Genomic DNA, 25,417 nt, shown 5'->3' on the forward strand with positions numbered 1-25,417 from the left:
AAGAGATCAACATCACCGCAAAGACAGGCAGAGAACTAAAAAAAAAGAAGAGAAAAAGAGAAGAGCAGAAAAGAAGAGAAGAAAAGAGAAGAGTAGCAAAGAGAAGAGAAGAGACAATGAGAGAAGAAAGTAGAAGACAAGAGAGGAGAAGAGAAGAGCATAGCCTTTGAAACTGCCAGGTGACTTCCTTCATGATAGACGTGGATTAGCATCTATCTAATCTTCTCTCCTAAATCTAATCTAAAATGAAGAACTTATATGTTAACCCTTTAGCAAGTACGGTCTCACTAGTGAGATTTGCAGAGAAGAGAAGTAAGGGAGGAGATAAAAGTGAAGAAAAGAGAGGAGAGGACAGGAGAAGAGAAGAGAAGAAAGATGAAGAGAAGAAAAAGAAGATAAGAGGAGAAAGGAGAAAAAAAGTGAAAAGAAGAGGAGAGGAGAGGAGAGAAGAGAAGAGGAGAGAAGAGAAGAGAAGAGGAGAGAAGAGGAGAAAGGAGAAGAGAAGAGAACATAAGTAAAGAGAAAAAGGAGATGAAAGGAGAAGAGAAGAGAAGAGGATAGGAGAGGAGAAAGGAGAAGAGAAGAGAAGAGAAGAGAGGATAGGAGAGAAGAGAAGAGAAGAGAGAAGAAAGAGATGAAAGGAGAAGAGAAGAGAAGAGAAGAAGGAGATGAGAAGAGAAGAGAGGAGAAGAGAAGAGAGGAGTGAAGAGAAGAAGGAGATGAAAGGAGATGAGAAGAGAAGAGAAGAGAAGAGAAGAGAGGAGTCAAGAGAAGAAGGAGATGAAAGGAGATGAGAAGAGAAGAGAAGAGAAGAGAGGAGTCAAGAGAAGAAGGAGATGAAAGGAGATGAGAAGAGAAGAGAAGAGAGGAGAAGAGAGGAGAGGAGTGAAGAGAAGGAGATGAAAGGAGAAGAGATGAGAAGAGAAGAGAGGAGAGAAGAGAAAAAAGAGATGAAAAGAGAAGAGAAGAGAAGAGAAGTGAAGTGAAGAGAAGAGAGAAGAAGAGAAGAGAGAAGAAGAGAAGAGAAGAGAAGAGAAGAGAAGAGAAGAGAAGAGAGGAGAAGAGAAGAGATGAGAAAGGAGAAGAGAAGAGAAGTGAAGAGAAGGAGATAAAAGGAGAAGAGAAGAGATGAAAGGAGAAGAGAAGAGAAGAGAAAAGAAGAGGAGAGACGAGATTAGAAGAGAGGAGAGGAAAGGAGAGGAGATTAAAAGTGAAGAAAAGAGAAGAGAAGAGAAGAGATGAAAGGAGAAGAGAAGAGAAGAGAAGAGAAAAGGAGAGGAGAGACGAGATTAGACGAGATTAGAAGAGAGGAGAGGAAAGGAGAGGAGATTAGAAGTGAAGAAAAGAGAAGAGAAGAGAAGAGAAGAGTGAGAAGAGGAGAGATGAGATGAGATGAGATCTGAAGAGAGGATAGGAGAGGAGAAGAGAAATGCATATTTAAAATGGCACATACATTTTAGGCGTTTAAACTTAAGGCTTAGAGCAAAAGCTTCATACATCTGGCACACAGTGTATCTCTAACTGTGCACTACGTACTCTTTACTTTCCCCCAGTAGACTCTGACAGTGCACTATATAAAACAATGTGTAAATTTCAAGGTTCAGGAGTCCTTAAAGCACATCCTCTGTCTACTACTAATCCACGCACACACACAGGACACCGCGCTGACAAAAACACACCCATCCGTGCCAAACACGTATTTCTGACCTTGAAACTGCTGAAAGAGAGCGGAAGAAAAGGGAAGGGGATGTTGGAAGAGCTTCAAGCTTTAAAACACACCGTACAATGTTCAGTCACGAGGGGAAAATAGAAAACTCTCTTTCTTTCTCATAAAATGAGAGGGACACTAGGGCTTCCACGGTGGAACTGGAGCCTACCCGGGATCATTGGGCACAAGGCAGAAATACCCCCTGGACAGGACACCAGTCCAGTGCAGGGTACCATCACACATAATAGGCCTTGGGGTGTTAAGGGGTTAAAGGTTCTTCACCCTCGCACATCTCTATTACAAACATGGTTCTTTATGAAGCCAAAATTGTGATGGGTTTTGTAGCACCTCTATTATTAAGAGCACACTCTATGGAGACACGGTTTTATCAGTGATGAGCCTGAGACCCTGTTTATACCTGGTCACTTTGCATATTCTTCTAAGATTTTAATCACATTTACACTCGGTAGTCAAATGTTCGGACTGAAATCTGATATACACATACGGCTGTACTGGGAGGGGTTTTGGTTGTACTGGGAGGGGTTTAGGTTGTCGGAATGTCTAATTTTCTCAAATGGGTCTCAGACCACCTCCTAAAGTGGTTGTACACTTGCATTTTAATGTGGCTTGGCCTTTTCCAGATATGATCCTAATATTCCAGATAGTCATTCCTTTAAAAAGTTGACTAGTCACTCTATTTTCCCTTCGCGAGCAGCATAAAGCCTGCATCATCTGTTTATTCAGAGTTAATTATTTGTTTAATCCAAAAAGTAAACACAGAAAGACTACAGTAGCCAGTGTGAAAGCCAATCTCACGTCCCCATCCTGAATTCACTCCCCAAAGACAGTTACTGCATACTCTACTACGCCATTAACCCTGTAGACCGCAATGCACCTGCTCAGATATCTACATTCTAGTCTCATAGGCCCCAAAACAGAACCCTGTGGGACTCCACAAGATATGCTAAGCCAATGATGACAAAAAATGTCAATCATTTTTGCATTAGGATTAAATAATAAACTAAATAAAAATCCTAAGGATTAAGATCTTAAATATTACACTATTATCTAAAGTTAGCATAGCATTATCTAAACATCTTAGACAGAGTGGGCCTGAGTTAATCTTACCAGCCAGAGCAGTCTGTATTAGTTAGAGTAATCACCACGTTAGCCCTTGTGTTAGCCCATTAGCGCTGCCGTAGCAAGTTAGCATGCTAATGTTAGCTTCTTGCTGAAGTATGTATTATGTTAGCCAGATTTGTATTTACATCTAATTCTGCATGGAAATGTTGATTGATGGCTCTGAGATGTATGATTCATTCAATAACAAAATGTGTGACCATTTTTGGTCACACTATGATCAGGCTCCCCCTAGAGGTCTCAAGCATGTGTAAATCTTCTTCAGTCGTGTTGGGGGAAAAGAGTCCCAGGAGGCTCCTCATGGAGGTGCCTGAGAGAATGAAAAGAGTGTGTAAAAGTGCATCAAGGCAAAGTAAGGGCTACTTCCATATGTGCTATTTTTTAAGACTTGACTGTTATTTTGAAAGACATAGAAATAGTAATTACACATACAGTGACTACACACACCAGACGTACAACAATGGATGCATTACTAGAACAAACCGGCATAAAGAGAGAGGGGTTTGGGTCTCACCTGGTCTATCTTCCAAATAAATGATATATGAGCGGTTATTGATCGTGGAGTCTGCATTGGGAGGTCATGGCAAAAGCCTTTCTCCTTCTCACACCAGCAAAATTACTGTGTGGGAATTGAGGGTTACAGCGGGACAAAGGCAGAGGGCTGCAGATGTATTGAGGCAAGTGAGAAGAGAGAGATGACCTCCCTCACTCGCCTCAGATTAGCCACAGCCCTGATGGGACTGGAGGCCAACAGGGTTTTGGGCGTCTTCACTATTTCACGGCCGCTGGCTGCTGAAAGCTTCGGGTATTGTGAGGATGGATTGAAAGTGAAACATCGTTGTCTCTTTTGTAACGGAAGCGAGAAATTCCTCACTGCGGAGATTGTCCTCGTGGCAGTTTGGGGCTCCACAAATGGAGCTGGATGGAGCTGTTCAAACGCTCAGATGGTTTAACAGGAACACTGGTGTACTTTATACTGGGAGATCTCTGCAGGGCACATTATATTTGTTTCTTAAATCATAAATTTTTATAGTTTTATAGTCAGATTTCAATTACAAGTGTCTAAACTGAGCTTTAGAGTGGGGCAGCCATCTAAGCGCAAGGCCTATTATCAGGAGGCTGCACATTTTTGCAATGCCCCATGGTGCCACAGCCAGCTGGGAGTCCCAGAGAGAATAACTGACCCCTCTCTTTCTCTCTAGGTGGGTAGAATGGCCCTCATTATGCCCCATTACTCAGCACAGGTGGGTGTCTGTTAGCTAATGTTACAGAACTGGCAGTCAGTGCTTTTGTCCAAGCACTTTCGGCTGTCATTAGGGTTATTGGGTGCTCATTTCTGGCAGTTTCATGGCTCAAAATGATCTTGAATTCACTGCCACTAGCTTTGGATATTCTGAGTGAACGATTAAGCACTTGTGTAAGTGATTCTGCATAAGCTGCTAGCAGCAGTTTTGTGACAGTTTCGTGAAGCACATGACCCTCCCAGTGCTGGTAGCACTGTGTCATAGGGGAAGTGTATCTATCTATCTATTGGGAGGAATTTAGAAATCTTGACTAAATTGGGAAAAAATATAAAAAGTCGCCCAGTCTGATTTGGATGGTCAGACTGTTCTCCCATTTCCTTACATAACCTCATTGATTGCCACAGTACCATGAACACATTAAAAAAATTGTAGCTAGCTAACAGAAAGACCACACTGTTTTCCTCACCAGTGCTGCACCTATGCTGCAACATGAACAGAACAGGACATTAATGTGGGCTGACCTGGTCAGGATAAAACAGTAGCTACCAGGCTTGTAGGCTCTTCCAGTATGGTGACCACTCTGCTATTCGCCCAAGTATTCTCCGAATAAGGAACTCCTTAAATGTTGCGGCTGTTAATACCAACCAGTCATCACCAGTCATACTGAGTAATGAGTAGAGAATGAACGCTGACCATGTGCATCCCTTCACGACCGCAATTTAGCAATCTTCTAACGACTACTTCCAGCATGATACTGCATCATGTCAGAAGGCAAATGTCTCTCAAACTGGTTTCACGAGCATGACAGAGTCCAGAGTCCAGAGTCCAGGGTTCCTCAGTGGTCTTAATCCAACATAACACCTTTGGGATGTCGTAGAACAGGAGAGATTCAGGAAAGCTAAAGCACTTCTGAAAAATCTGCAGGTATTGTGTGACAAAATCATGTCAACATGGACCAGAATCCCAAAGGAATGTTTCCAGCATCTTGTGGAATCCATGCCATGAGGAACTGGTACTGTGTGGCTGCTATCCATAGATTGAGCAAACCCATCTGTGCTACTGCAGTTCAGTTAGCACTCAGCACAGCCCTAAATCAAACACACACGCAGCAATTAATGAAGTGTGCTTTTGATGGAAAGGCCATGCTGTTATTGTCCAATCCCTACACACACCTCTGAGAGGCTATTAGTGTCCATTACCTGAGCAGGGGGAAAAAATACGTTCAAAACAGCTCCAAAATATTGTGCTTGAATCAACAAGCAAGCCATCAACAAGGATAATGAGTGCTAAGTTATATGGAATGCAGAGAGAAAATAGTGTGTGTGTGTGTGTGTGTGTGTGTGTGTGTGTGTGTGTGTGTGTGTGTGTTAGAGCACTGCCATGGGCAGATATGCTGGGAAAGCTGAAGGAGCAGCTCCATGTTAAATAGTGATAAAGCCATTGGAGTGTTAAAAGCATTAAAAGCATCTCCTCTGGTTCTCTTTCTCTGCCTGCATACACTGCTGCAGTGCTACCAAGGACACTCTCTATTATGAATGAACCACAGTCACTTCCTCCTTTATTGGATAGACAGCAGGTAAAAGAGAGGGACATGAGAAAAGGTATATATGTGTGTGCAAGAGAGGGTCATATATGTTCATACACAGAGACAGAGAAAATATGTATATAATATTTTATATGTAAATAGAAATGCTGAGAAAGTGTAATTGTTGGGTTTCCACGTCAGAGATTCCCATCGAAACAATGCCCAGTTTAGGTCGACTGCGTCATTAATGCAAAACCCTGAATAATTAACACTCCACTGAGGTAGACTGCGGCCAAGAACAACCTTCACTGCTCTGGTTCAGAGTTACGTACACTATGTGGACAAAAGTATTGGGACACTTGTTCATTCACTGTTCCTCACTGTCCAAAAACAAGGGTATTAAACAAGCTGATCCTGCTTTTGTTGGAGAAACTGTCTCTACTGTCCAGGGAAGGCATTCCACTAGGGTTTGGAGCATTGCTGTGACGATTTGATTGCATTCAGCAAACAAAAGAGTTAGTGAGGTCAGGATGTTGGATGATCACAAACCATCACATCCCCAACTCCCCAAAAGTACTGGATGGAGCACCATCATTTCTTGGTCTTGAGCTTGGCACAGTAAATTGGCTAGAAGTTAAATAAAGATCATTTAGAATGTCTGTATTGTTTCTTTTCTTTTCTTCTATATATATTTGTTGTTGTATAATAATAATAATAACAATAATAATAATAACAATAAAATAATTGTATAATAACAACAACAACAAAAAAAATTCCTGAAGACAATCGCTATGCAGGTGGTTGAATCCAGGGAGTTGCTAGGCAGTTGCTATGCTGTTTTAAGTGGCTTTTGCGCTGCTGCTAGGCAATTGCCATTGTATTTCAGCTGGTTACTATGGGGTTGCTAAGACGTTGCTATGCTGTTGCTTAGTATTTAATACAGTATACCAGGTGTTTGCTATGCTATTGAAAGTAGTTCCTGTGCAGTTGCTAAGAAACTGATTTGGTATTGCAGGTGGTTTCTATTGGGTAGTAGGTGGTTGCTAAGCTGTCGCTAAAAAGTTGCTTTACGGTGCAAGTTGCTATTCTACTGCTATTGTATTCCAAGTGGTTACTATGGGGTTGCTAGGCAGTTGCTAAGTAGTTACTATTGTATTCTAAAGTGGTAGCTACTGAAGTTGCTAAGTAGTTGCTTTGGTGTCCCAGGTGATTGATATGGCACTATAGCAACTACCTATTAACACTGAAATTTGGAGCTTTTTGCCAGATGCTTCCTGACCTCAGTATCTGTAACCCCCTCTAGAGCGCACTGGTTGGGACAGAGCATTGTACAGTCATGCTTCCTTGCCCCAGTTCCTAATCTTCCATCAGGACTCGGAGTACTGACTCAAATTCCTCAACTTTCATCTCCATACACACACACACACACACACACACACACACACACACAAGACCCTGCGGCAGCAGTCTGAGAGCAGGTCGTCCGTATCGCAGCGTGTCATCTCTCCGTCTCCGCTGCACACCTCCGGCTACTCATTTTAAACAGAACCGCCGCGGCTCGGGCCTCTCCCGACTCAACTTATTGACTTCAGCTCCTGTTAGTTTAGAGCACTGACATCTGAAGAAATATCAGGAGAATAAAAGAAAGAGAAATATGTGGAGGGGTTGATTTTAATAAAGTGCCTGTCTATGTGTGTAAGTGTGTGTGCAGATGAGGGTGTTTAAAAAGGGGTGATGTTAGGAGGGTCAGTGTGCTGGCATTGAAGGCTGGGACAGGGCTGGGCAATGAGGTACATCCAAAATTGGGAAGCAACACAGTACATTTATACCATCAGATTTAAGTAAGTAACCCTGTGAAAAAACTGTGCTCATCCGAGTCGTTTTCACAAGATACTTTATCTTTACTATTTTATACTTATTTCAGCTTCACAGTCTATTTTAAATAAGTGTGTAAAGTTATGTAATGTTTCATCCATTTTTATTTATTTATGTAAATTTTTTTTCAAGTTTCATTTTAGATTTTTACCCATTTTCCCCCAATTTGGATCGTCAGTTACCCAAACCATACATATTCTCCCCCTATCACATGCAATGCTGACACTGGGAGGGTGAAGGCCGACACACGCCATCCTCTGACATGTGCACAGCCAGCCATCGCCTCTTTTTCCAAACTGCTGCTGATGCACTGTCTCCAGGCAATCAACACGCTGGGAGGAAAAAGCGCAGTGTCCCTGGCTCTGATACATCGGCCAGCAAAAGCCAGTGCGGGCCAGCATTGCACTGGAGTGATGAGGAGAGCAAGGTCAATTGTGCTTACTTGGGGCCCTGGCTGTCAATGGCTGGCAACATGACCAGGATTGAACTTATAAATAATTGAAAATATATTCTTTACATTTCGCTCTTCCTTCACTTATTCAGACAGAAAAAGTTGGATAGTCAAAGCTTTACACATCTCCCCAGTGGTAAAACTCTTACATCTGGACGGCAATAACCACAGGACGAGTGAGTTTTTTTTTAGGCCGAAAGAGTTCCAACAACAGTTTGATTTCATTTTTGTTTCACAATCAGGTTTAGTTTCTCTAGGTTTAATTTTTTTTACTATTACAAGTGTTTAATGTCTACCAGGGAATCTTGGATATGCACCCTTGAATACAGTGTCCAGCAGCAACCAACGCCTTTATTTTCAACACGAGGCAGCAGAGGTGTGATTCCGGTCAGGACTAGTGAGGCAGCCATGGACTAATGGTTTGAGAAGTTGGCTTGGGACTGGAAGGACAATGGTTCAATCTCCTGGACTGGCACAGCTAAGGTGCCTTTAAGCAAGTCCCAATTCCTGACCAGGCGTCCGAGGCAGCTGCTTACTGCTGTATGGGTGTTCACTGCAGTGGATGGGTAAAATATGGAGGCTAAATTCTGTTGGACCTGGTCATACAGGCTGATCTTAGATCCTAAAACCGGATTGGGCATTAGTGCCTACGGTTATTTTGTTCAGATGAGGAGGAAGAAAAACAGAGAGCATAGACAACCCAGTGTATTTGTGTATGTTTTAACACAATGTAAGTAATCTGACTGATAACCAATTGATGTTAGTGAACACTAAATAATAAGTTAAGAAAGTTTATGAAATTTGAATTTACGTTAAATCAACAAATGATGTTTTACAGTGCACTTTCAAAGTTTGCTAAATGTTGTGGGAGAAATATCTAAAACCAGCCAGATCTACTCTTACTGCCTAGCTCTCGTAATTCAGGCAGTACAAACAGAATTAAAACGTGGGTCTATTTTAATTTCCATGGTTAAGCTACATCTATTGCCATGGTCACTCTCCACTCGTTTCCATAGCTGAGCTACATCCATTGTCATAGCTAAGCTACATATATTACCATGGTTACTGTAACCTCATTTTCATGGATAAGGTATGCCCATTTCCATGGTTAAGTTATATCCATCGCCATGGTTATTCTACCCTCATTTTCATAAATAACTTATTCCCGTTTCCATGGTTAAGCTATATCCATCGCCATGGTTATTCTACCCTCATTTTCATAAATAACTTATTCCCGTTTCCATGGTTAAGCTATATCCATCGCCAGGGTTATTCTACCCTCATTTTCATAGATAAGTTATGCCCGTTTCCATGCTTAAGCTATATCCATCGCCATGGTTATTCTACCCTCATTTTCATGGATAAGTTAAGTTTGTTTCCATAGTTAAGCTATATCCAGTGCTAAGCTAAGCTATGCGAAGTTTCATAGTAAACTTGCATCAATATCCATGGTGAAGCGACATTCATTGCTATGGTTACTCTACACTCATTTCTATTGTTGAGCTACACCCATTTCCACCATGGAACTACTTCCCTTTCCATGATAAAGCAATGTCCATTTCCATGGTTAACCTGGAAAGGCTACAGTAGGTCCATTTCACCAGTGAAGCTACATCTATTTCCATGGTTAAGCCACACCCATTTGCAAGGTAAAGCTAAGTATGTTTCCTTGGTTTAGCAAAGTCCATTTTCTTAGTTACACTACACCCATTTCCACTGAGAAGCAGAGAAAAAAGAAGAATTCGCAGGACTTACCCAGAGTGTAGAGGATAACACTGCTGCAGTCACATCGCAGTGTAGCCCAGTGTCCGGTCAGCCCCCACACACGCCATCCTCACCAACACACATTGGGCCTGGACAACAAAACAGAATGGGGATCAGACAGGATACAACAGAGAAATGAGAATGTTGAACTGTCCATAAACTGTACACAGTTCTTTAATCTAGGTTACAATAAATACAGTAACATCATTACACAACATGCACTGTGTTGATAAAGGTTTGGGGACACCTATCCTTTCAAAATGTTTTCATTATCAGTTTTCAATATAACATAAGCTTATAAGGTTTATTCCAAGTCCAACAATATCATACATGCAAATTATTATTGACAGAGCTACCTTAATATAGAATAAAGAATAAAGCCAAAGCCCATGCATTTAAGCCCAATGGCATGATGTCTGTGAACAGACTATATAGCTTTTAAATTATTGTTCCATTTATTGAAGATAAAAATGAGTTAAAACCTATATCACAGAGAAAAGGAATTATCATGGAGAAAAGGAATTGTCCCCTTAGCTGCTAAATCAACCAGTTACCAAATTCAATGACAACTAGGTTCATTTTCACTAGCCACGCCCAGGTATCATTACTTCCAGACCTGTTAAATGTAAAAATCACTGGCTAGAACCTGACTAGACGGCTAGCAGCACATGATGCCACGTTTTAAAAAGTATCAAAGCCAAATCTAAAGGACATGGCTAAGGTTTTGGGACCCCAGTGAACCACAGTGAGAACCATTATCCACAAATGGAGAACACTTGGAACAGGGGTGAACCTTCCCAGGAGTTGCTGGCATACCAAAGTTCACCAAGAGCGTATCAAAGACTCATCCAGAGGCTCCCAAAACACCCCAGTCGAACATCTAAAGAAGTGCAGGCCTTACTTTCCTCAGTTAAGGTCACTGTACACAACCCCACAAAAAGAAAGGCACTAAGCAAAAACGACATCCATGGGAGAGTTGCAAGACGCCAAACACTGCTGACCAAACAGAGCACAAAGGCTCATCTCACATTTGCCAAAAAACAAGTTCATTGCACAAGTAGGGCTGTAGAGCAAAATACACACAAACACACACAGCATGCCTGTCGTACTCCAGGAAAACAGCACTGGATGACAATAGTGGAGAAAATCCTGCTGTTTATGAACTTTTGGGGACTTTTGGAGAATTAACGGAGAATCAGTAAGGATTCCTCATTTCATTATGGTTTAGAATAAGGTGTAGAGTAAGGTGTAGGTTTAGTTAATAATAGGTTTAAGTGTAGATTAAGGTGTTGGTTAAGGTATGGTCTGGGTTAGGTTTAGGTGTAAAGTGTAGGTTAAGGTTAGGTTTAGGTTAGGTCAAGATTAGACTATGGTGTAAATTAAGGTGAAGGTTAACCTGATTAAGATTAGGATTAGGTGTAGACTATGGTGTAAATTAAGGTGAAGGTTAACCTGATTAAGATTAGGATTAGGTGTAAACTATGGTGTAAATTAAAGTGTAGGTTAACCTGATTAAGATTAGGATTAGGTGTAGACTATGGTGTAAATTAAAGTGTAGGTTAACCTGATTAAGATTAGGATTGATAGGTGTAGATTGAGGTAATCATTGTTGTAGTTTTTGCTTGGTTTCCGCTAGAGGCTGCACTTCCTCTAAAGTGTCTTGTGGCAAGACCTTAAACGGACAGCTCATGCTCAAAAACTCTAAAATGTAGCCACATTAAAATAATTCCTCAAAGAAGAGTGGGCCAAAAGCTACATTGTGAGTTCACTTGTATTGTCCTGGTCATATAATAAAATTGGCCGGATATTCTAAAACATCTAAATGCGACCAATATGCAAAAATAGAAGAAACTGAGAGGTGGCAAATGCTTTTTCACAGCACTGTAGATAATCTTTTCATAAGAAAGACACTTCGATTAACATGAATCTGTTGTTTTTCTCTCGTACAAACTTAAAACAACATCTATAAATGCACATTTGAAAAGAAGCCATGCTGTACCCAATCGTTTTAAACAAATTATGAGCTTCTGAATAAATAACAGCATTTAGTCACAGGCTCAGTACAACCACATTACTTACATAAAGACATCAGCTCTAAATGAGAGAATCAAACATGATAATGCTTCTCTGCAACAAGAAGCATGGGAAAATAAACGCCTACATCAGCCTGAGCGCTCAAAAAATAACACCATGACTGGGCTTTCAAATTAATACAACATATAATTTTGGCAAACAGATAAAATGTTCTTAGACCCAGATGCACCACTCAACCCATCACAACCACCAGGTTTACAGGAGACACAGATTTACCCTGTTTTATGTGTTTTGATTATTACACAGTTAACACACACCACACTTTTCAAATGCATTCCAAATTATGCAAAATCATGCAAACACACGCGCAGCAAAATTGATCTTGCAAAGATTGTCTCTTTTATAATGCACAGCGGTAAGTGTGTAGCAGTGTTAGAGATAATGGCCATAAAGGAAGCTCACAAATGTCCACTAATTGATTTTCATTCACAAATAGTTTCTGAAAGTGACTGAGGGCCGGTCAGTCAGTAAAAGGGTGTCCAGACGATGCACACTGGTGATAGTAGTTTTGTGAATGGGATTGGAGTACTGAGGCCATTAAGCAAATGAACACAGAATGGTTGGTTCTCACTTCCAGGGCAGTTGCTAGGCTGTTGCTAGGGTATGGTGTTGCTAGGTGCATGCCATGGTATCCCAGGTATCCTTTATTAGTCCCACAGTGGGGAAATTCTCAAATATATATATGTTGTTATAAGGGTGGTTGCTACGCAGTTGCTATGGTATCCCAAGTGATCACTATAGAATTGCTAGGTGGTTGTAACGCAGTTGCTATGGTATCCCAAGTGGTCACTATAGAGTTGCTAGGTGGTTGCTACGCAGTTGCTATGGTATCCCAAGTGGATACTATAGAGTTGCTAGGTAGCTGTAGATTGTGGTGTGTGGTGTTGCTGGGTGGTTTCTATGGTGTTGCCATGATCTCCCAGGTAGTTACTATTGTGTTGCTTAGTGTTTGGTACATGGACGTTATACTGTTGCTAGTCGGTTGCTCTGGGGTTTGCCAACTGGTTTCCATGGTGTTTTTTTAATATCCCAGGTGATTGCTGGGTATTTGCTACTATATGACTGCTATGGTATCCCAGATGGTTGTTGCCATATGTGGCTATATGTGTATATGTATGTCCTTAGGCTTACATGCAGAGACTCCAGACTGTCCTGATCTATTGGTCAATGCTTTTTTATAATGATCATATAATGCATGTGTGTGCAATTGAATGCCTGTGGAGGCGAGTGCACCTTAAAGCAACTGAATGTACTAATTAAAGTGGTGTCTGGATACTTTTGGACTCGAGTGTATTACAGCAGAAGTACCAGCACTTGGGTATTATTGCAGTTGGCAGGCCAGCTGCAGCATCTTTCAGCAGCTTCTTAATAGGGGCTTTAACAGATGCACAGACAGGTACACCTCTATTCCAACCTCCACTAACCCACAATCAGTTTTACCCACTCGCTCAATCATCTCAGTTTAGGCTCGTTATGTAACGACTCTAAGCAGGTGTTTCACTGCTCCACTGGCCTGAACACGTGTGAGGTGGAAATACGAAATATGACAGAGCTGAGTTTGATTGTCCGTTCTCCGCTCCCTCGCTCGCCTCAGATGCACTTTCTCTCATCCTGCATTTCGGTTTCTAATGGAAACTCAGTCACTGCCAAACTATTCAACTCCGACAGCAGAGCCTATCATTAAAGAACCGCAGCATGCAGGGACCCTGTCATTAATCTCAGGTCAGGGCGCTGTTTTCACAGATGGATGCAATATAACATTTCAGGATGAAACGCTCTGCAGTTTTAGTAGAGTTCTAGTTTAAGGTCTCTGTAGAACAGCGTGAGCTCATGCTGAAATAGCTGTTAGGCTCAGGTGGTAAATACTAAATACATTTTTGTTTGCATTTTTTGTTATGAAACCAAACTCTAGCTGACGTGTTTATCTAAAGCTAGCTATGTTAACTACTCTAGCTGAAGTTAGCTAGATATTATAGATAGTTACTTTAATTGATTACAGATGAGATTCAGAAATATATATATATTCTATATATATTTAAAAAGGTAAAGGTGCACGTATTTGTCACTGTACAGTGAAATGTGTCCTCCGCATTTAACCCATCTGTGGTAGTGAACACACACACACTAGTGAACTAGGGGCAGTGAGTAAACACACACCCGGAGCGGTGGGCAGCCAACTCCAGGGCCCGGGGAGCAGAGAGGGTAAAGGGCCTTGCTCAAGGCAGTGGCAGCTTGCCGAGCCCAGGAATCGAACCCACAACCCTGTTATCGATATATATATATACACTCATTACTCATTATACATTCTTACATACATATTTTCGTACTCCTTTATGTGCTGTCCATTTTTTTGTAACTTAACATTCTCGCTTCTTCACACTTTTTATTAACAGTATTATCACCTAAAAATTATATGTAAATAAGTATACAGCCCCATATTAATTTAGATTTTTTTTTTCTTGTACATTGTTTCTTTCTTCTTCTGTTTAACCACTGTCACACTACTCCACATTAACTCTTACAGTTAAGTCCTACGATTACAGAAATCTGAAAAAAAAACTGACTGCACATCCTTAATCCTATCCACTTTATTTTCTATGAAGCAATAGGGGAAGCCATCTTTCTTTACTTTGTGTTATACTTGGGTGGATGTTTAAATAAATAAATGTATCGCCTTCGACCACAGACGCAGGTCTTCTGGTGCTCCATAACACTCAAGTGTTTCTGTGCTGCGTGGGAAAGCTAGCGCTAGTAAGCTATGCTCTTAATCAGTGTTTCTCAACCCTGGTCCTGGAGGCACCTTACCCTGCACAGTTTAGTGCTTTCCCTGCTCCCAACACACCTGACTACACTAATCAGCTCATTAACAAGCCTATTCAGACCTGCAGGAGTGTGTTAAAGCAGGGCATCCGCTAAAACGAGACCAAGGTTGAGAAGCACAGCTCTGTTTGAATGTTGGGTTTCCTCCATCCTTTGAACCCTGTAGCTGCTCTGCACAGTGTATAAATAATTCTGAATGAATGTACCAATAGAAATGCTCCAAAAAAGGTTTTTTCCTCCTCCTGTAAAGTTGCTGTTTTGTGGAAGTTTTTCATTGGACAAGAACAATACAGTTACTAATAACTGTACTAATACTAATACTAATAACCATTATGATGTCATTTTAATGGCTTAATTGTCAATGTTTACCTTATTAAACTGACCAAACTGTCTCACTTTGTCTTCGTCCCCTTTGACTCCCTAAATCCCATAAATCAGATGAGTAACAGGTCTGCATGGTTGTGTAAGACATAATCTTCTGTGTTTTCTAATACAAAATAAAAGAAGCTCTATGCTGCACGTTCAGAATGGCCGAACGATTGATAAGTACTCGATTAATTTATTTACTGTACTGTGGTAGTGTATTTATTGGCTATGCAGATGTTCATAGGCCTGAAGGAATGGTATGGAGTTGAGGAATGATATGGTAAGCCACACGGGGTAGATGTAGTAAAGAAAGGGGGTCCCGTTTCCTGACCAAATGTGAAAACTATACATGAATCGAACAAACATAAGATGCTGTTTAGATTTGGACATCCCTTTGGGTGGACATGACAGTGATTTAAACGTGGTCCAGATGTGTCTGTGGACCACGTATGTAATGGTGGGGGCTAATGAGTGTTCCTGAAATGCAAACATTCCACATATGGGAACAATCCAACAGAATATGATGTGAAGTAGGGTATAAAAACTCAAGGTATTCCTATGTCGAAGGAGAGAAAGATCGAGGGGCACTCAGAATTGGCAGACTCTCTCCACACTGTTCTTTTGATTGAAATAAAAAATTTCATTGTTACAACTAAAGACGGTGGTTACAGACTCTCCTTTTTAAATAAGAAGTCCATCTCCACTGTGACTTTCATTTCCAAAAATGTGTCTTCTTGGTAGTTTGTAACAACCTGAGAAGTAGTTACAGCCCCGAGAAATCACATCTTTCATGGAGAAGATCAGATTAAACAGCAAAAATACACTGTTGCCCTCAGTTAAACCAGAATGCTATCAGTATTTTCGACTGCATGCCCTGCGGTGACTTACACCGACACGTCTGTATTCTTATTGTGGGCTCCATCTGCTTTAATAAATGGCAGAAATTGAAAGCTGCACAAATTCATTGTTCTCATTGAGCTAGCATGCACAGCACTGAATGAGGAATAATAATCACACAAAAATCAATCCAAACAGCTTTTTCAGGAGAGAAGAAAAATGCATTTTGTGTTTCACGCAGATTTGAGCCATTCATCACGAAATGTTGTTTAAACGAGACATTTCTTTTCAAGTTGCAGAAAAGCCCAGCGAGCTTTCTGTTTACCGTCTGCAGAAACAAACAAATAAATAAAGGAACAAAGCCTGTCAGCAGCAGAGTTATGAGCTTTTTTTCCTGCGACGGCGGCGATATGTGCTTGGATTTCGGACAGAGCGCGGCGGTGAGCTCCATTAGTTTACTCAGGGACCTCCGCTCTGCGTGCGACTGCTGAATCACGCTGGAAATCAAATTCCTCATCATGCAGTGCTCGATGTGTACATCACACCCCTGGTGACACCATCTCCATCGCAACTAGGGTTCGAGCCCTATTCCAAACACACTGGCCTACCCAACACTAACAGGTTTAAACACACACACCTCTTGTGTTTTGCTCAGGTTTGCTTTAAGCTTAAGGTTAAAGATACATTTTTCTATTTTTAGTTTTCTGCCAGTCCGCTAGTCTACACATTTAGACGCTATCACCAACATTCACATCATTTTAAAAGAGAGAGCGAAAACCCTTTAAGTCCTTTAAGTCCTTAGGCGTCGTATAAATGTAGAAGCAGATTTTCTAATGTTCTGCACTGTCGTTAATCTGGTGTGAAAGGTAAGTGTGGTGATTTTCAACATAGACAACAAACTTTATCAACTTTAATGAGGTCAAAGGGTGGCCATCACTCTTCTGCACTTTCACCTCGCTGCATGTGCACTTATTGGAGTTTTGAAAAGCACGTGAAAGGAGGAGATTGTTATTAAGAACCATCTACTGGATGGTGACAGTAAATACTGTTTAACGCATGAGAAAAACACCTGTTAGTTTCTCCCTAATTTAGTCATTTACACTTCTCACCCACTAGTAAGAACTCCCTCGTCATACAATGCCCTATGAGGAGGAAATGGGAACATCAGCATGTACTTCCTCTGGGTTGCATGAAGCTCCACCATATCTTTTCCAACTACAGCTAATGCAGTGTCCCTGGATAGCTAAACACACCAGTCACATCAATTAACAGAGGGCCACACTGGCTAGCTTCATGCTACCTGATTGGTGGTGGTGGTGGTGGGGGGGGTTCAAGGCCAATTGTACACACCCAGAAATTGCAAGGCCATTTCTTCACTCTGGGTCTCCTGGCAGCATTAAATCTCTTATGTTTTGATGAGCAGGTCAGCACTTAGACAGCTGCGCCACTCGGGAGCCTACGTTATTCTTCATTTTCCTAGAAAATATCACCTCTTTCAGGCATCTTATCAGAGCAGCTTTTACCTGAGTACATTTCACAACTTCACAACAATCTCTGCACTACTAAAGGTACTCCTTGCTTGGTGCACCCCGCAGTTCCTTTCAGAGAAACGTTGCAATCATGCAACAGGGCCTAGTGACGTATCAGCGGTTTTACTTAGCGATGTGAACACAGCGACACTACTGTGGAGCTCAGAGAGTAGATTACACTTTATTTATGCTGAAATATGAATTAATCTCACAACTATCTCTCATTTTTTCATCTCATTTCTCTCTTAAAAAGTTGTTGAAGCGCTTTCTCTATTATTTTCTCTATTATACTATGTGCAATATCCCCCCCATGTGCAATTAAGAGTCATTTGCTGTAAATAATAGTTATTGCTATTTTTTTAAATTCTTATTTATATTGTGTATATCGTGTAAATTATTTATCTACATTTTTTTGTAACTAAGTGTCTTGCTATCCCCTTCTGCTGTGACACTGAGAATTTCCCCACTGCGGGACTAATAAAGGATTATCTTATCTTATCTCTTATCTTAAAGCTTCTCTGTCCGAGCTCTGTCGTATTCAAGCCAAAGGTCTCGAAACTACACTGAGAAAAATTCGGACACCTCTAGCCAGTTTATTAGGCTTATTTGTTCTTCTCTTAGCAAGCATTTTACAAAATCTTACAAAATAAGATGCTTTCCAAATGCACTCGCCATGAAACTAAGGGTCACTGTCTTCTTTTCTCCAATGTCTGGCTTAAGTAAAATAATGTAATGTGTGGCCACACCTTGCTCCCATGTCGAACCTGGTCTTTGTGTCAGTTTTTTTTTTTCAGTCTGTCATGTGCAATACTGCACATGGCTCGGTATTGGTCTTTGTCTTTGCCTTAGCCCCACCCAGCCTTTAATGTTGCCACCTGTAACTACATTGTAGCCCTGTCCTCTCATTCCCCTCCCCAGGTGTCACAGGTTGTCTCTTGAGTGCCCTTTGTTTGCTCTGAATCCCTAGATATGTCTGAAAGTTCATATCTAAAGTTCATAGTCCATCTCCCAATATTTACTAATCATTCACTTAGTACCTACCAGCTCAACACTCTTAGCAGCTTAACCGTCAGTAAACATGTAATTATCTCCTCTTTTCACAAATCTGCTCATTGAGACAGCAAAACATACACCCACTGGGAATGTCAGTCCAGACATATTTCAACAGATTGGATATTGGCTTTTTTCTAATTCCAACCCACTTCCAAGTCTTTTAACAACGGTGGTCAGAGCACCGTCTGGTGTGCTCAAGGCATCATTAGCGGACATTATCGCCCAGTCGGCAGCAGTGCAGATGTTCTCAGAAGGTAAATAAAGGAGTTGAGAGTCTGCAGTGTGGAGCTATTTTACAGTGGAACATGAAAACAGACCATAATATATGACCCTTTATAAAACTCTCACTGAAACGCTCTGTTTTACCAGCGGGAGAACCAGCGTTTTTATAAACCAGCACTGAAGAACCCATTCAGAACCGACTAATGCTAATACACACACACGCTATAGAAACCCAATTACAGCACATTCACCCACTATAAACCAGTTACTACACACCAGTAGACCAACAAACACATATATCAGACCAGAGTGTGTACCACTACACACATACACACACACACACATGCATAGAAAGTGACTTGTTTTAAAGGAACTGGGAACAGTTTCAGTGTCACAGCTGTGCTGATAATGATCCACCACCCAAATAATATCTGGACAGCAGAAGTCCTGCAGTCAGAAACTGACCAGTGATGAATGCAGGAGAAAGCTGATAAACTGTGCAGTAACAGATCTGCTACCATCTCCAACTGTACATCTATATAGCCGAGCTCATTAGGTGGGCAGTCAGTGGAAGTACAAGCTAGGCATTTCTGATGAAGTGGGCAGTGATGGTTCTGAAACCTCGTTCTTTTTCAGTTGAGCTTGCACAGCCTGGTCAGCAGCTCAGAACAATTAGAGATTCAGCTGTCCAGCGTTAAGTCTCTTTTCTCCACGGTTCTTCTCTCAGGTTCATTAATCACTGCGGCAAGGCTACTTTAAGGACAGCAGGCAAGGCAGCGTGTCTTGAGAATATTTTTATTCACCAACATGCAGGGGGTTAAGCGAGTTGCTCAAGGGTGTGACAGTGGTGCTCTGAGGGCAGAGGCGTAAAAAATCTTAATAATCTTGCAAAAAAAACTAATTTACACAATTTTCAGCTTATCCAAAATGTAGCAGATCAACCAAGACATGGTCAGTGTCTGACATTTACTTCTGTCCACTACAAAGCTAATGTAGCTAATCTCAGAAGTTTCCTTGAAGGTTATTGGCACTAATTAGCTCTAAAAAACATGATCTGCATGTCTACATCATCATTTGCTTGCTTGGGGTCAAGATGTTGAAGTAACCTCTAAAATTGTGTAAATTTGATTTCTGGCCAATCTATCAGTTTGGCAAAAGGTTGTGGTGTTCAAATGTCTGCTCCTGTCTCAAATCATCACCAGCACAAATCTTGTATCTCAGAAATGGTAACTTTACAAGAGTTGGAAAACCCCTTCTTAACTTTCAATGGAGGTCAATGCAAACATATATGAGTCATTTTAGAACATTTATGTTGACCCATTGGTCAAGAACATTTGCCACAAAATAAAGAACAACTGTCAGATTCACATTATGTCAAAAAGTGAAAAACAAAATGGATTGGGATTGGGATAAGATTTTTGCTTTTGACAGTAATGAGTATATATTCGTTCCCATTCATATTCACATGAGATTCCAGGGCAGACAGAAGAGGCACTGTGAACAGGACACTGTAGTAGATTTGTGGATAGGCTAACATTTAAGCTTTCAGAGGTAAACAATAAAGCTGGGTGACATACTATATTACTATATTTAAAGAGAGGGCTGGACAATATAGACAATAATACTATATCATGATATTTAAAGTAGAGCTGGGTGAAATGGTAAAAATACTGTAATCACGATATTTAAAGATAGAGCTGGACAATACAGTAAAAATAGTTTATCACAATATTTAAAGATAGGGCTGGACGATACTGTAAAAATACTATATCACAATATTTGAAGTAGAGCTGGGTGAATTGGTTAAAGTACTATATCACAATATGTAAAGACATTTTTCATGATACAGGATATTTATCATGATATATATAATCACAGACATTGATTAGTGATTAGTATCAGTAGCTACAGATTCTTATAAACTACTATTCAGAGACTCTCCTGTACTGAATACAGTGATTTTTACTGAGCATCTGCTGCTCTTCATCTAATTAATCCAGTCTAATTATTATTATTAATTATAGTCTAATTATTATTATTATTATTATTATTATTATTATTATTAAGCACTAACAGTATCCTTCATATGCTTAGAAAAGCATATTGTTATCACAGTAACAAAATTATCACGATCTGATAAAATATCACCATACTGCCCAGCTCTAGTAAACACCACTGTGAAATTGTGGCAACCGGGCAAAGCAGTGATGCAGGTAAATCTGCTGATTTTAACTAATAATACTGTTGTCTTGTTGTCTTACACTTGGTGTAGTGTGTTCCTCACTACACAACACCAACCTCCATTTTCTATACCTAGTATGGACACATCACTGACTTCAGAAAATACCTTTTGGTGTGTATGTGAGAGTTTGGTGTGTACGCGAGGGTTTAAAAAAGCAGCTATAATCTTCATATCAATCTCTGGGTCAACGTAAACAACGATCAACCATAACATTAAAACCTAGACAGGTGAAGTGAAAAGCATTGATTACCTTCATCTACAGTGATGTTTGTAAAGGGGTGGATATATTAGGCAGCAAGTGAACAGTGAGTTCTTGAAGGTGATGTGTTCAAAGACATGTGTTGGACAAGACTGTGACATTTAGACGACTGGGTCAGAGCATCTCCAAAACATCAGGCATGTTTTGTGGGGTGTTCTTGGTATGCAGTGGTCAGTACCTACTGTCCAAAGGATCTGCTGCTAATGCCATGGTGCTAGATACCACATGATGCCTAAACAATATTAGACAGGTGGTTTTAATGTTATAAGATAAGATAAGATAAGATACTTTTGTTGTCATTGCACTATGTACAACGAAATTGAGCTCAAGTTGCATTTGCTTTCAAATATTACAGTAGCCAAACCACTCTGCAGAACCATTTCTAGAGCAGGGTATCATTTATTAAACTGTACGACATGCAATACATGTCACAGTAATGGACGAAGGCTGGATATAAGCTGCGTCATGCTGACATATGACTGCTGTTACACAGTGCTCTGATGTGAGCTTGTCCAAGTCAAATTGCGAAGGACACCATCTTCACTGCTGCTCCCAGCTGCAGCGATCGGCCTTCGTCTCACTTACTTTGTGTGGCGGGTGTCTTTGTCTTTACCTTGAGTTTTCCCTTCCTGGTCTGTGTCTCTGTTTTGCCCTGCCATCTGCACATCAGCACAGGGCTCTGTTTCTGTTCCTTGTATCCACCCTAGCACCGCCTTGTCATTAGTGTTCCCACCTGTGCCTCCTTTGTAGCCCTGCCCTCTTGTTAGTCTCAGGTGTTGCTTGTTGGTCTGTGTATAAGCAGTTCTTTGGTGCCAGTGTTTCTTTGTCTGGTCTTGTACGTGTGCGTTTGTGGTAGCTCACAGTTTGGTTGCTTGGTCTGTTTGGTCTTGGTTTCTTTTGTTAGCTTAGCTTAGCTTAGCTTAGCTTGATTGGTTCCTGTGTGTTTGTATTTGTGTTAGTTTCCCAGTGTTTTTTCTGGTTCTTGTTGTCTGTTTTTTGTGTACCCGCATTCTCGTCCGCCTCCACTTTTCTGGTTGATTATTTAAATGCCCACTTTATCTGTTTGTGAAACATTGCAGTTCCCAACAGCAGGGTAAACTTAAAATGTTAAGAATCACATAAAACAGCTGATGAATGACATAAGCAGTGACTGAGTGCAGTTATATTGAGCTTTCAATAGCAAAACTGCATTTATCTGGTGTTTTAAAAGTATAATGGGATTCTTCTGGAGCAAATAGAGAAACCAGATCAAATATATCATACTTATTAAGATTTAAAAACTACCTATTTGTAAGACTAGCTGCCATGTGCAAATATATATCAGATATAAATATAATTGTCATTTGTAAGTTTATTGGTAGATCTCAGTGCTCAGTAAAGTAGAAAAAATGCTAAAAAAAATGCTAAACAGATTTCATGATGTTGACAATGTCCTTACACATATGTATATACATAGTGCTAAAAAACAACGTCCAATGAAAAACGTCTCCAGAAGGCAAAAATGTCTTTAACTTTGAATGGAAGTCAGTGTAAAATAAGAGTTTATTCCAGGTCATTTAGAACATTTCTACTGGTCTATTAATCCGCTTCAGCAGCTACTGTGTTTAAATGCTGGAGAAAATGAACAAATGAACAAAAATGAAAATACAATCAGTAAAATTTGCATGCTCCAGGAACACCTTTAAAGGTCCAGCCAGCACTGAGCATGACAATACATACAAATGATTAGTTTTGGCCAATGCACATTAAATAGAACCTTTTTTGCTATTGTAATATGGCCCAGTTTAATATGGTCCTCTTTGAAAGACAACTAATAACGCTTTCAGTCTCGTATGATGTGTTTGGCCTGTAGTTCATTTTAGGGTGTTGACTTTGGATAATAATGGCCACTGCTCTCAGTAGAGGCACAAAAGGAGTGTGGCTTTGTACAGCTTGGATATCTCAGTATATTGTGAGCCTACATGTTGGACTTTTTCTAAATACACAACACCTTTTTAATTTCCCTTTTATAGTAGCTTTTGCTTACATTTTAGTCCTGCTAAGATAAGTGTTCACTTTGGATGTTGAACTTCTCCTTCACTAAAGATTTAAACCTGATATTAATCATTACTAGAGCCTGTTAGTTAGCAAAATACCCAGCTTACTCCAGTGAAGACAGGGTATGGTCCAGTCCACCTACAGAGAGCCACTATACCACGATTCTGCACTGTCTGTCAGACACAATAGTGTGAAATGGCTGTAAAACTGCGACAAGTGTGAAGGTTGAGTTTAGTAAATGGACAGGTGCAGGTAAATTGCTCAGGTTTGTGGGGCGGCTGGACACGTGATTGATCTGGCAGGATTGTGCAGAAACAGCCTGTAGAAGCACATGCATTTTATGAAAGGAAATATGTCAAAACAGCAGAATTTTTTCTAGTTTCTGGAATAATCCATACAGAGTGACCATATGTCCTCTTTTTCCGGGACATGTTCTCTTTTTGGGATTTGACAAATGTGTCCAGGTTGGACACAACCTTGGATTTGAAATTAGTCAGTTTGCTCTAAAACTGTGTAAAATGTCAGTGATTTCACATTGATTTCACATCAGTATTTGATTCTACAGTCGCCACATGGTCAGTCTGTTTAAATCCCGCCTTCTCACCACCACCATTGTTCGACATGTACCAGCTCTACATCGGCCATTGGTCAAACTGCTTCCCACCACGACCAATTGACCACAGCCTTAAAAGGTCTAAAAGCAAATGTAAATAAACACAAATCAGTTTGACTTTATCAGACTTTTTAATTTTATTGCTGTATTTATTAAAATATTTTTTACATTTTTAAATATTTCTTACCAAAAAATGTGGTGAAAGTAAAGTAAAGTAAAGTCAAGTTTTTGATGTATTTTATTTTAAGACACTCAGGGTGAAATTAGGGGAGATCATTTAGCAATATAGGCTGTTAAGGCTATTTATTAGTTTTGGTAATTGAGCAAATGTTTATGTATTAATGACCATTAACATAGTTGCATGATTTTAACTCCCTCCTTTCCTCACACACACACACACACACACACACACACACACACACACACACACACTGCCAGTAAAGGTGGATTTTGTGAAAATGTGAAAATACAAAGTTGCGCAGTGTTGTGGTCCTACAGGACTGGATTTTGAGAGCCCTGCTAACCGCCTTCAAAGCCCAAAGCGCCAACTCCCTTCACACATACTGCACTCTGAAACTTTGCCAAATTCTTTTATGGCGACAAAGATTCGGAATCTCTGTGACTGAACTTTACGAAAAAGAGCGGAAGCATTAGCGCAGTGACTAGCGTAGCCAGAATGCATTAGCAAAGCACTCTGGATCTCTGAATAATGAGCGTTCAGGCTGCATCCGCCCGGCCTTCACAAACAGAATTTACTGCACATATTTTTCCCCTCCAATTCTGCTCATCCTGCCAAATGTGCTGGCACAATAGTACTGCTGCTGATTTTACCGAACAAAAGCAGATGGAGGAGTCTTTAGCACGACTCCTCGCTTTTTAGTTACGTTCATTTATAGGACTGCAACTAATGACCAGTCTGATCTACTAATCCGTCAACTGCTGCTTCAGTGAATTAATTATCCCATTTTATATTACAGAAAAAAAGTGCAAAGACTTCACAGCATTTCCAACATGAACTGCTTTAGTTTCATTTTGGGAAGGAAATGGGCGAGTTTACCAGCATTAGCAAACACAAAGTAAGGGGGAAATGTTTAAAGGTAATTTTTACAAAAAAATATCCTGTTCTAAAATTGGCCGTGACCACAGAATTCCCAGGTAAGACCTCTAGCTCTCAGCACAACCTTGCAAATCAATTAACTTTGTAAATTACAACCATTCTTTTCAGCAGCTCAGGAAAAGAAGGGCATAGAGAGCTGGTCCATTAATTCTACCATTTATGTTTCTATTTAGGTGACCATGCACCAATTCATCACTCAAAGTCCAGCTTGCTTTAAAGTGTCGTGATAAAATATAAAACATTAATGCAATCCATGGAGGCCCCACATAGCCCCTATAGGACTTAAAGGATCTGCTGCTTCTATGTCTTTGCACCAGATACCACAGGACACCGCCATAGGTCTTGCTTCGATGGGTCGGTGTGATGTGGCTGATCGGTGTATGACAAAATAGTTGCTTTGATAAAGAATGTTGAAAATGAACCATATCACCCGAGATCCAACGGAATCCTGTGTGTCGTCACAATAATAATAATAATAATAATAATAATAATAATAATTAAAGAAGAAAAATTTACAATGC

General features: G+C 40.5%; 1 protein-coding gene across 1 annotated transcript in view; it reads right to left on the reverse strand.

The window, feature by feature from the left end:
* chrm3b (cholinergic receptor, muscarinic 3b) overlaps nucleotides 1–25,417 on the reverse strand; it is a 128,153-nt gene that overhangs the window by 76,372 nt on the left and 26,364 nt on the right. The window contains exon 2 of the mRNA XM_072667413.1: nucleotides 9,699–9,796. The gene's annotated coding sequence lies outside the window, so the exon portion shown is untranslated. The remainder of the gene's footprint in view (nucleotides 1–9,698; nucleotides 9,797–25,417) is intronic.

This window comes from Salminus brasiliensis, chromosome 22 (assembly GCF_030463535.1).
Source record: "Salminus brasiliensis chromosome 22, fSalBra1.hap2, whole genome shotgun sequence".
NCBI classification, from domain to species: Eukaryota; Metazoa; Chordata; class Actinopteri; order Characiformes; family Bryconidae; genus Salminus; species Salminus brasiliensis.